The following is a 9451-nucleotide window of genomic DNA, read 5'->3' on the forward strand; positions in this document are numbered from 1 at the left end:
CATCCTTTGGATACACTTATATCATCCTTGCAGTGGATTATGTATCCAAGTGGGTGGAGGCTAGAGCAACTAAGACTGATGATGCCAAGGTAGTGGTGGACTTTGTAAAGACCAATATCTTTGCTAGACATGGAGTACCAAAAGCAATCATCAGTGATAGAGGGACCCATTTTTGCAATAGGGTAGTGGAAAGCCTTCTCAGAAAACACAATGTCATCTACAGAACATCCACAGCCTACCACCCTCAGACGAATGGACAAGCTGAAGTGTCCAACAGAGAAATCAAAGCTATCCTTGAAAAGACAGTTTCTCCCAACCGAAAGGATTGGAGCTTAAGATTAGAGGATGCCTTATGGGCCTACAGAACAGCCTACAAGACTCCCATAGGTATGTCTCCTTATAGACTTATCTATGGGAAAGCTTGTCACCTCCCAGTTGAGCTTGAGCACAAGGCATATTGGGCTGTAAAGAATTGCAACATGGACCTCAAAGAAGCCGGACACCATCGCAAGTTACAACTGCAAGAACTTGAGGAAATAAGACGAGATGCATATGAGAACTCTTGGAACTACAAAACAAAGACCAAAGCCTCCCATGACAGTCATCTTTCAAGAAAACAATTTGAGGTTGGTGATAAAGTCTTACTCTTTGACTCTCGTCTAAAACTGTTCCCAGGAAAGCTACGATCTAGGTGGATTGGACCATTCATTGTAGAACATGCATACCCATATGGAGCTGTAGACATCCGAAGCATAGAAACTGGAAAAATCTTCAAGGTGAATGGACATCGTCTGAAACCATACTTTGAAGGGTTCGCAGTACAAATGGTGGAAGAAATTCCACTACAACATCCTTCTGCCTAGAGGATCATGTCATGCACACCACACCCCAGGGAAGTACTCAGTTTCTTTTGTTCTCTTCTTCTCTTCTTCTCTTTTCCTCTTCTCTCTTCTTTTACATTGAGGACAATGCATAATGTAAGTGTGGGGGTGCATATAGCTTCTTTCTTCTTCTTCTCCCCTTCTCTTCTTCTGCGATTTCTCATGCTTTCATATTGCAAAATTTTTTTTTTCTTTTTCCTTTCAGTCTTAAGTTAATTAGCCACAGTTAAATTTTAATTTGTTTATGCTTTCAATAAAACACACACAACCACAACTTTCTTCTTCTTCTTTTTGTTTTGCTCTACTCAAGCCGATGAACTATGTTGAATAAGTCTTTCTTTCCATGACCCCATTAATGTGAACACTCTTTAAACTTATGTTGAATCAATTGCAGTGAGTTGTATTCATGTTTGAGAATTACCTTCTGAATTGAATCTTTGAGTTTGCTATGGTGAAAAATGTATTGATGACCCTCAATTGATTGAGAATAAATTAAAGTTGTGTGAATGAACTTAATGTGACTTGATTTAGCAACTGGTGTTGACTTGCCCAAATCATTGAGAGAAAGAAAATTCAGCAAAGGCAAAGACCTCAAAAGCACAAGTTGAAAATGGTTCCAATGGTCAAAAGACTATGAACAAGGCTAGTAGCCACTTGGATAGGTGACCAACTGAAAAATATAAACCTTCAAATCAAAAATAGGTTGGTGACCTTTCCAAGCAAGATCTAAAGTGCAAAAGCCTGAATAAAGTACTTCAAGGTAAGGGCAATTCAGTCCAAGAGCTAGAAAAAGTCTTAACATAATGTGCGTGTCTCTCTTGAGGAAAACAAATCCTAGCCATGGTAAGCAAAGGGAAACAAGGAAAGGAGGTAAGTAATCTTCATGCATATATTCTTCACTGCAATGATTCAAAATAGGTGTCTTGAGTATGAGCTTAAGTGGAAATAAGGATCTAGAGCAAGGGAAGCTTATTTGACTATGTTTGTTTGCTTAAGGACAAGCAAAAGCTTAAGTGTGGGGGTATTTGATAGAGCATAAATTAGCCCATATTATCATGATATTCTTGATGTCTATTTACATCTTTTTTACCTAATTTTGTGGTTTTAATCATGTTTTGCAGATATTAGGTGAAAAGGGACATTCAAGAGAAAATGCTCTTAAAAACGCTAAAAAATGCAAAATCTGGAAAAGCCACCTTCGGCAGCATCTTCGGCGGCCGAAAGCCCAGTCCAGAGACGAAACTGCCCCACCTTCGGCGGCACCTTCAGCCGCCGAACATTGGCTCCAGAGACGAAAGTCGGCCTCCTTCGGCCGCCGAACCCCAACCTTCGGCCCCCGAACCTTCAGACCAGAACCGAAAGTCCAGCCTCCGAAACTCAATTTAGGCAGCCGAAAATGCGCTCTAATGCATTCTTTCCTTGTTCAAGAAGCTATATCCCAAGTTGCCATATTTGAGGAGCCAAATAAGGGAAATATCTTGAGATCCAAATCTTCAAGATTCACATTCAAATATTGGATTTCAAGATCAAGCTTATTAAGGAAGCCAAATCCAAAGATCACATGTTTCCCACTTCATTCAAGTTTCCAAAGAAGGCTCCACCTTCCTCATTAGTGCATGGGCAGCCTCTTAACTCTTAAGGCAACATCTTGAAGAACTTGGGCAGCAATTGAAAAGACCAAAGTTCCCCCACTTGCCTTCCATCACATGCAACTCGTTTTTGCCTTCATACATGCACAAACAAGGCACATGCAACACCAAGGACACTTTGGACAGCCTCTAAAAGTCTCCTGGACTTCCATGAAACCCTAGACAGCCTCTCAAGATCTATTTAAAGGCTTCAAGAAGACAAGAAGACAACTTTTTCATCCTCCCAAAAATCGGCAAGGCTCCAAGCCTCTCTCTCCACCTTAGTTCTTCATCTTTTGCTTTCTTTTCTTTTATTTTCTGTTTGGTTCAGCCATGAGTGGCTGAAACCTTCTTTCTAGTTGAAGTTTGGTTGAAACTAAGGTTGTTTAAAGGGTTGTGAGATCTGAACAGAAACCATTGTCTTTGATTTCATTCAATATTCATGCAATTGTGCTTAATTCCAAGATTGCTTTGTTGTTTTGATCAAATTGGCCACTTGATTCTTGATTGCAAAGTTAATTGATTGTTGGATTAGAATATTTGTTAGTCCGTAATTGCTGGAAATATTCTGTCCATAGAACACTTGGTGTAAAAACCCAAGAAATTGTATGATCTAGCAACATCTCATGCGTTTGAGTAGCTAGGGTTTGGATCTTTCTTATTCTTCATGCAATTGGCAATTGTTTTGATGCCTTTGGCCCAATGACGTTCCTTGGCAATTTGTTGATTAGTAATTGGTTAGAGGACGTTCCCTAATCAGTTTGTTCATAAGGAAAGACATGGTGGTGAGAAGCGTCTACCATCCCCATAACCAACCTATTGCATCAATCAAGATAACCATGTTTCAATGATCAACCCAAACAACCAAAGTGGATCCATATCTTCAACTAGACTTTTTTCATATTGATTTCTCTTTTATTTTAGATTACTTGCTGTTTTAATTGCTTTCAATAGTTGTTAATCAAATCATCTCAAAACCCCCCCTTTTACTTTTATTGCACTTGTTCCTATTTCTCTTTGATCACTTGCTTTCACTTGTGCCTTCAATTAGTTCTATTGGTCTTGATTGAGATAAATAAATAGGTAATCAATTCTCTGTGGATACGATCCTTCACCATTGTCTACAGTTGTAAATTGTAGGTAACCAAGAAGGTTATTTTTGACCGGCTTTGACAACCGCTCCTGTCACCTTCCTTTGCATGATTTTTGTGATTGTTTTAAGGTGTTTTCCGGGATTTTTGGGGAGTATTTTAGAGTCATGTTTATGTATGTTTGGTCCCTCATTTGAGTCCACCTGTGTAGGTTCGGACCCGAAGAACCGAGGACCCCAGCAGTGAGTTAGCTGCTTCAGTGTCTTGTCAGAGCTAGCCAAAGGTGAGTAGAATGACTCTTTACATTTCAAAGCAAATAATGAAAGTTTTAACATGATTCACGCATCATGAATGCCATGAGATGTATTAGGATGCTTGCATTAGAATTCACGAATATGTTGCATTGCATTATTTGATGTTGATGTGGATGGATGTTGGATGATCCTTTAGTCCTCGTATGATATGATATGATGATGATACGGTATGGAAGACTAGTGAGGCCCATTCTACGCCCCTGGCACAATGTAAGAGAAAGACCAGCGAGGCCCAGTCTACGCCCCTGGCATAGTTGGAATGTTATGTTATGTTATGTAAGAGAAAGACCAGTGAGGCCCATTCTACGCCTCTGGCACAGTTGGATTATGTAGAGAACTACTGGTGACAAGTCCATCCTTGATGTGATTTGTCTGTGATGTGATGTATTCCATTATAGCATATGTTTTAAATGTTTTATTATTCTACTCACTGGGCTCTAGTAGCTCACCCCACTCCCTTAATCTCCAGGTATACAGGTACGGGATAGGCCAGGAGGTCAAGAAGAGTAAAATTATGCTTATGTAATAGTTAGATGTGCACATGATGAATTGTAATGTATAGTACAGCTATGTAATGTAATGTTGAGTATTGAGGTTTAGAGTTGTGCTTGACCCTAGTATGTTGGTTAATCCCTTTGTACATGATTTATAAAATGTTTTATCATTATTTATGAAAACCAAACTTTTATTATGTTATGTTACCCCATTGGAGCTATTGATGAGGACTCTAATGTGGGGTTGATGATTATGTTTATTAGTTGTGCATGCACAGGTTGAGTTTGGTAAATGAATGAGAAAGTTTAAAATTTTTATGTACGTGTTGATCATGTATGGGATTAAACAGGTTTATAGGTTGTATGTTAGGCTTGCTACGGGTCCCGGCGGCCTTAAGCCGACCTGGATCCTAGCGCCGGTAGCGGTCTAATTTTCGGGTCGTTACAGGGGGTCTCGATTCCCCCCTCAGGGGCCTCCCCGGAAGACAAAGTTGAGTCCGCTCTCTCCAGCTCGGTGCCCACGGATGACCTAGCGGTGTCTTTTGGAGCTTTCTTTGCTCCCTCAGTGGAAGTTCGTTGGGACCGGGAAGCTCGAGGGGGCTGAATAACTGAGCTCGGCCTGCTGCTGTGGGACCTGGCAGATTTGGTTCCCCGGGTACTCGATTTGGGAGCTCGGGAGGAGGGTGGAGCAAGAGGCTTACCCACCGTCCTGGTAGAAATAGTCCTGGCCACATCCTGGGTAGCCTCTTTCACTGATCGCCCAGCCCGGAGGGCGTCCAGAGCCATGTTCATACTCTCGCGAGACATAATAAGGTTCTTCGGGGGCTTGATTTGGTCCATCTTCACGTCAGAAGCTGCAAAAGTCCAAAATCAATACAAAGTAAGACAACCTGCCACACAGATTACAAAGGCAAAATGACACAGCTAAGTGGAGTAAAGTACCCGCATCTCTAATATCACGAAGATTAGACATAAACATACACTTCTCGACATCATACTTCTTTTCAACAGAAGTCAGTCGAATAAACCCGACCTGCTCGGTAAGGCTCAGCTGGCACAGGTCATTGCAGTTCAGTGAAACATCCTCCCAGGAGAGTTCTAGGTCCCAGATGAGCCCGGACTCCTTCTTGAGCTCCACTACTGCAAAGCCCTCCATCCACCCCTTTATTGAGTCCTTATGACCCGAAAAAATTGAAAGCCCCCCGCGAGGGGAAAAATAATAAAAACCCTGGATTGCTCTGACTAATCGGAAGAAGGAGATAAATAAATGCACCTTGGGTGTGAACCCCCAACTCAGACATACAGATTCAAAAGAGGACATGAACAGAACGGAATTGAGAACTAGCATCCGAGGGGTTATCCTGAAGTAACAGAAGACCTCGGTAAAGAAAGGAGAAAAGGGGAAGGTTAAGCCATACTCCCTTTGTTTTGCGAAAAAGACCAGGCTAAGATCCTTTTGGGGGTCGATTAGGTCGGAGGGAGGAGGATCAGGAAGAACGATCCTCTCGTTCGGGTAGGGGGCCCGGATACGAAAGAGAGGGGTATCTAAATACTCCCTAAAGAAGAAATTTTTCAGGACGGACGGAGTGATATTAGACTCTACTCTAAGAACATCGGGAAGTTTTGGGCTATCCATGGAAGGATAAAGAGAAGAGCATACCTTGAAAATGGCTAGGGCAGAAGGACAATGTAGGCAAATCGCGTCGAAGACAGAAGAGAGCAAAGGTTTTGAGAAGACAGAGAGAATTTGAAATTTGAAACAGTGATGAGACGAAAAGATATTCTGAGTAGACCTGTCCTTTAGGCGGCGCGGTCATTATGACTCTCGATATTTACCCCCTCATCAGTTGGGCAATAACTGATGAGAAGGTAAAGGGGCAATTGATGACCGCTGGATTTCTTCACCTCGGACTGGGGCCAGGCCCATGTCAAAAACCCATCGTGTGGGGGCTCTCAGGCTTCCCTAATAAACCTGGTCTAGCCCGTCTTCCTCCAGACCGGACTCCTATTAAGATCTCCTGTCAAGCCGGCCCAGCTCTAAGTGGCCCAGAGATCAGATCTCCCTTGACCTCCTGCTTTAATCTCGTCGTCCGGCCCAGCCCGGAAGGGAAAGAGCAGTCAGCCCCTTCACTTGGAAGGACCCACCGCATGCGTTTCAGAAGGAATCAATGGCAGTAACGCATGGGTCAGGAATCTGATATCCTCGTACGCCCGTATCAGCGCGGTAGAGACACGTGTTCCAATGACATACATTCTGTTACACGTCACTAGCGGATAAAAGGAAACAGATAAAAGGAGAAATACTCTTCTCTAGATCTAAGCTTTTTTTCAGTTTTACAGAACCCTTGTAAAACCCTACTCTCTGGATCTCAGATCATCAAATTACTTCTTTTATTCCAAAGGTAAAAATTTGCAATATTATAATAGCAGGTACAATCCTCACATTATTTGTAGACAATGGGATAGTCTACAAGGAGTAGAGGTACAACACAGATCATGATAGCCAGCTAGGCAAAAATCTCACTGGTGGCCAACTAGTCACTCCCCCTAGAGCTTTAGAAACAAAATAACTTATGGTAAGATGAGACATTAATATGTATTTATGACATATCCCAAAATAAATAAACAAAAAGGACTTACAGACAACTGACTTGACTTTTAACTTGCTACTAATTTATATTAATTTTCCATAATATTGTTTTCAGGAAACTCCAATATTGAAAAATTACAGTTTTGATTCCTAAAAAACTCTAAACTCTTAACACTCCTCTATTTAAACGGTCGACATCCTCGTTGACTGAACTTATTAGAGGTCTTCAATATGCTACTTGGATGCTCAATTCTTTTATCTCAAATTGATTGATTTTATAAGGATCGCTACTATTTCTTTGCATAAACGTTGTTCGCTGGAATACTAATCTCAAAATTCTTGTCCTTATTGAAACTTTTAGCTCATCAACTAAGTTTTTAGAAATCTCAATCTTATGCTGGCATTTCAGTCTTCTTTATGAACTCACTTATTTATTGGTGTATTCCTTTGCTTATCTTTGTTGATTGCTACTTATAGTAATGATTATTCTGCAAAATCTCTTTTGACAGATGATCTATTGTTCTAATTCATTCACATAAAGTGCTTAAATGGAAACTAATCAAGAAGACTTGTTAGTTGTCAAACATCTCCTTAGCCTAATGTAACTTTGATTTGCTTGTAAGGAAATTGGTTGAATCCTCATCCAAAATGGTGTCTCCGCCTCATAAATGACTTGCTCAACTATACGTGGTTTTGGCTCCCTCGCTTCCTCCTTCACACATCTCGTCGGTCTTTCTCCTTAAGACTTTGGCACTCTTTGCTCCTTAGTTCTATTCCTCCCCTAACTCAAATTGTTATCATATTTGCCTGTATAAGACTCATACAACACATAAGATATCAAAGGCTATTAATCTATGACAAATGCATAAGAAACCTATTAGTAGCAAGGTTATATTCAAACTAACTATTAAAGCAAATCATACAAGAAGTAAATAGAAACACTATATTGATGCAACAGTAATAGATTACTGAAAGATACTCTCTTATTATTATGCCATCAGCACATAGTATTTCATCGCCTCGATCTCATATACACTTTTCAACATACACCTTGGTATTCCTCTTTGTTATCATTCTCTTCTCAACTCGATCTTATGAGGTTGCTTTTTTTTTTTCTTAACTCCACCATATAACTGAAACCGGACTTGATTCTAGCAAAAGCCTATTACTCTTTCTTTTCACTTTCAAGAAAGCTACACACTTTACATTTTCAAGATTAATTAGCTCAAATCTGTCGAGTCCATCATAAAGAGGAAACCGATTTGTTTTACTATAAAGACATCTAAAAACACTTAGCTTTGAAAAGAGAGTATCAAGAAATTCAACATACTATACTAGTTTGACTCAAAAGAGTCTCCCATTATACTTCATCTCGGATTTAGGTGGATCACTTGGGGGTTCCATCTTTAGCCATAGCCTTAGAAATATTTTGTGGTGTCATTATCAAAATTTATCTCCTTCACCATTTAACACTCCACAACACCAGATATGGCCCTTCATACGAATAATGCGACATTGTACTCCACTGTGTCACTATTATGTTACTCGACTTACCATGTGTTCCGTCACAACCTTTGCCAAAACTTTTTAATTAACATATCACTAACGTCATGGCAATATCTGTCACTTCTGTTTACTCCCCCACTTATTGCTTTGGCCAATTTTTTTGGAACGACTGTCTGTGTGATATGGAGGGTTGCACTTCTCTTGAACTCATTGTTAGTGTAACTCGCTAACTTTTGGTCATCACTTACGCTGCATTATATTCCTCTAGGTATCAACCTTTTAGAAGGTTATACAGCCAATTAAGCTCCATCATGCCTCTTGATTTTGTTATCGCAACTCACCTACTCCTTCATGAGTCAAATGCTACATCTTTAGAGTAAAATTGAGTTTACATTTTCTATTCACTATCTCATAGCTATAAGTTGGACACCTCTGTCCATAGAATCTTTCTTTCAGTTTTCCATCACTGTTTACCATTATTAATCAGACACAAATATTATTCTCAACCCGTCTCCATCACGTCACGAGCACTACATTGAGATTTATTTTTCTACGACCCCAACATTGCTTACTTCATAGGCATCCACATTGAAATAGTGGCTCTCACCACTAGTTTCAACCTGGCTTACTTATTAGCCTTCTCGTAGGAATTAGCTTGCAATTCTTGCTATTGATAATTGATCCTCCAGTTCATTCTCGGAGTAGTGCTTGTAGTCTCCCTTGTGTCACATTCAATGTTACTACACCATTCTTGTAAAAATACACAATAGGTCTCTACCTTAATTCTATTTCAAGAGGCCTTTACCTCGATTCTGCCTTAAGAGGCCTCTACCTCAATTTTGAATGTATTGATCTCGAGATTTTTAGATAGCTTCAAGCTCTATTGACTCATACTCGCCCTTATCATTATACCATGGGATTATTACTCTTTCTCCAAAGGTCACTAA

The sequence above is a fragment of the Manihot esculenta genome, chromosome 8 (assembly GCF_001659605.2).
Source record: "Manihot esculenta cultivar AM560-2 chromosome 8, M.esculenta_v8, whole genome shotgun sequence".
In the NCBI taxonomy this organism is placed as follows: domain Eukaryota; kingdom Viridiplantae; phylum Streptophyta; class Magnoliopsida; order Malpighiales; family Euphorbiaceae; genus Manihot; species Manihot esculenta.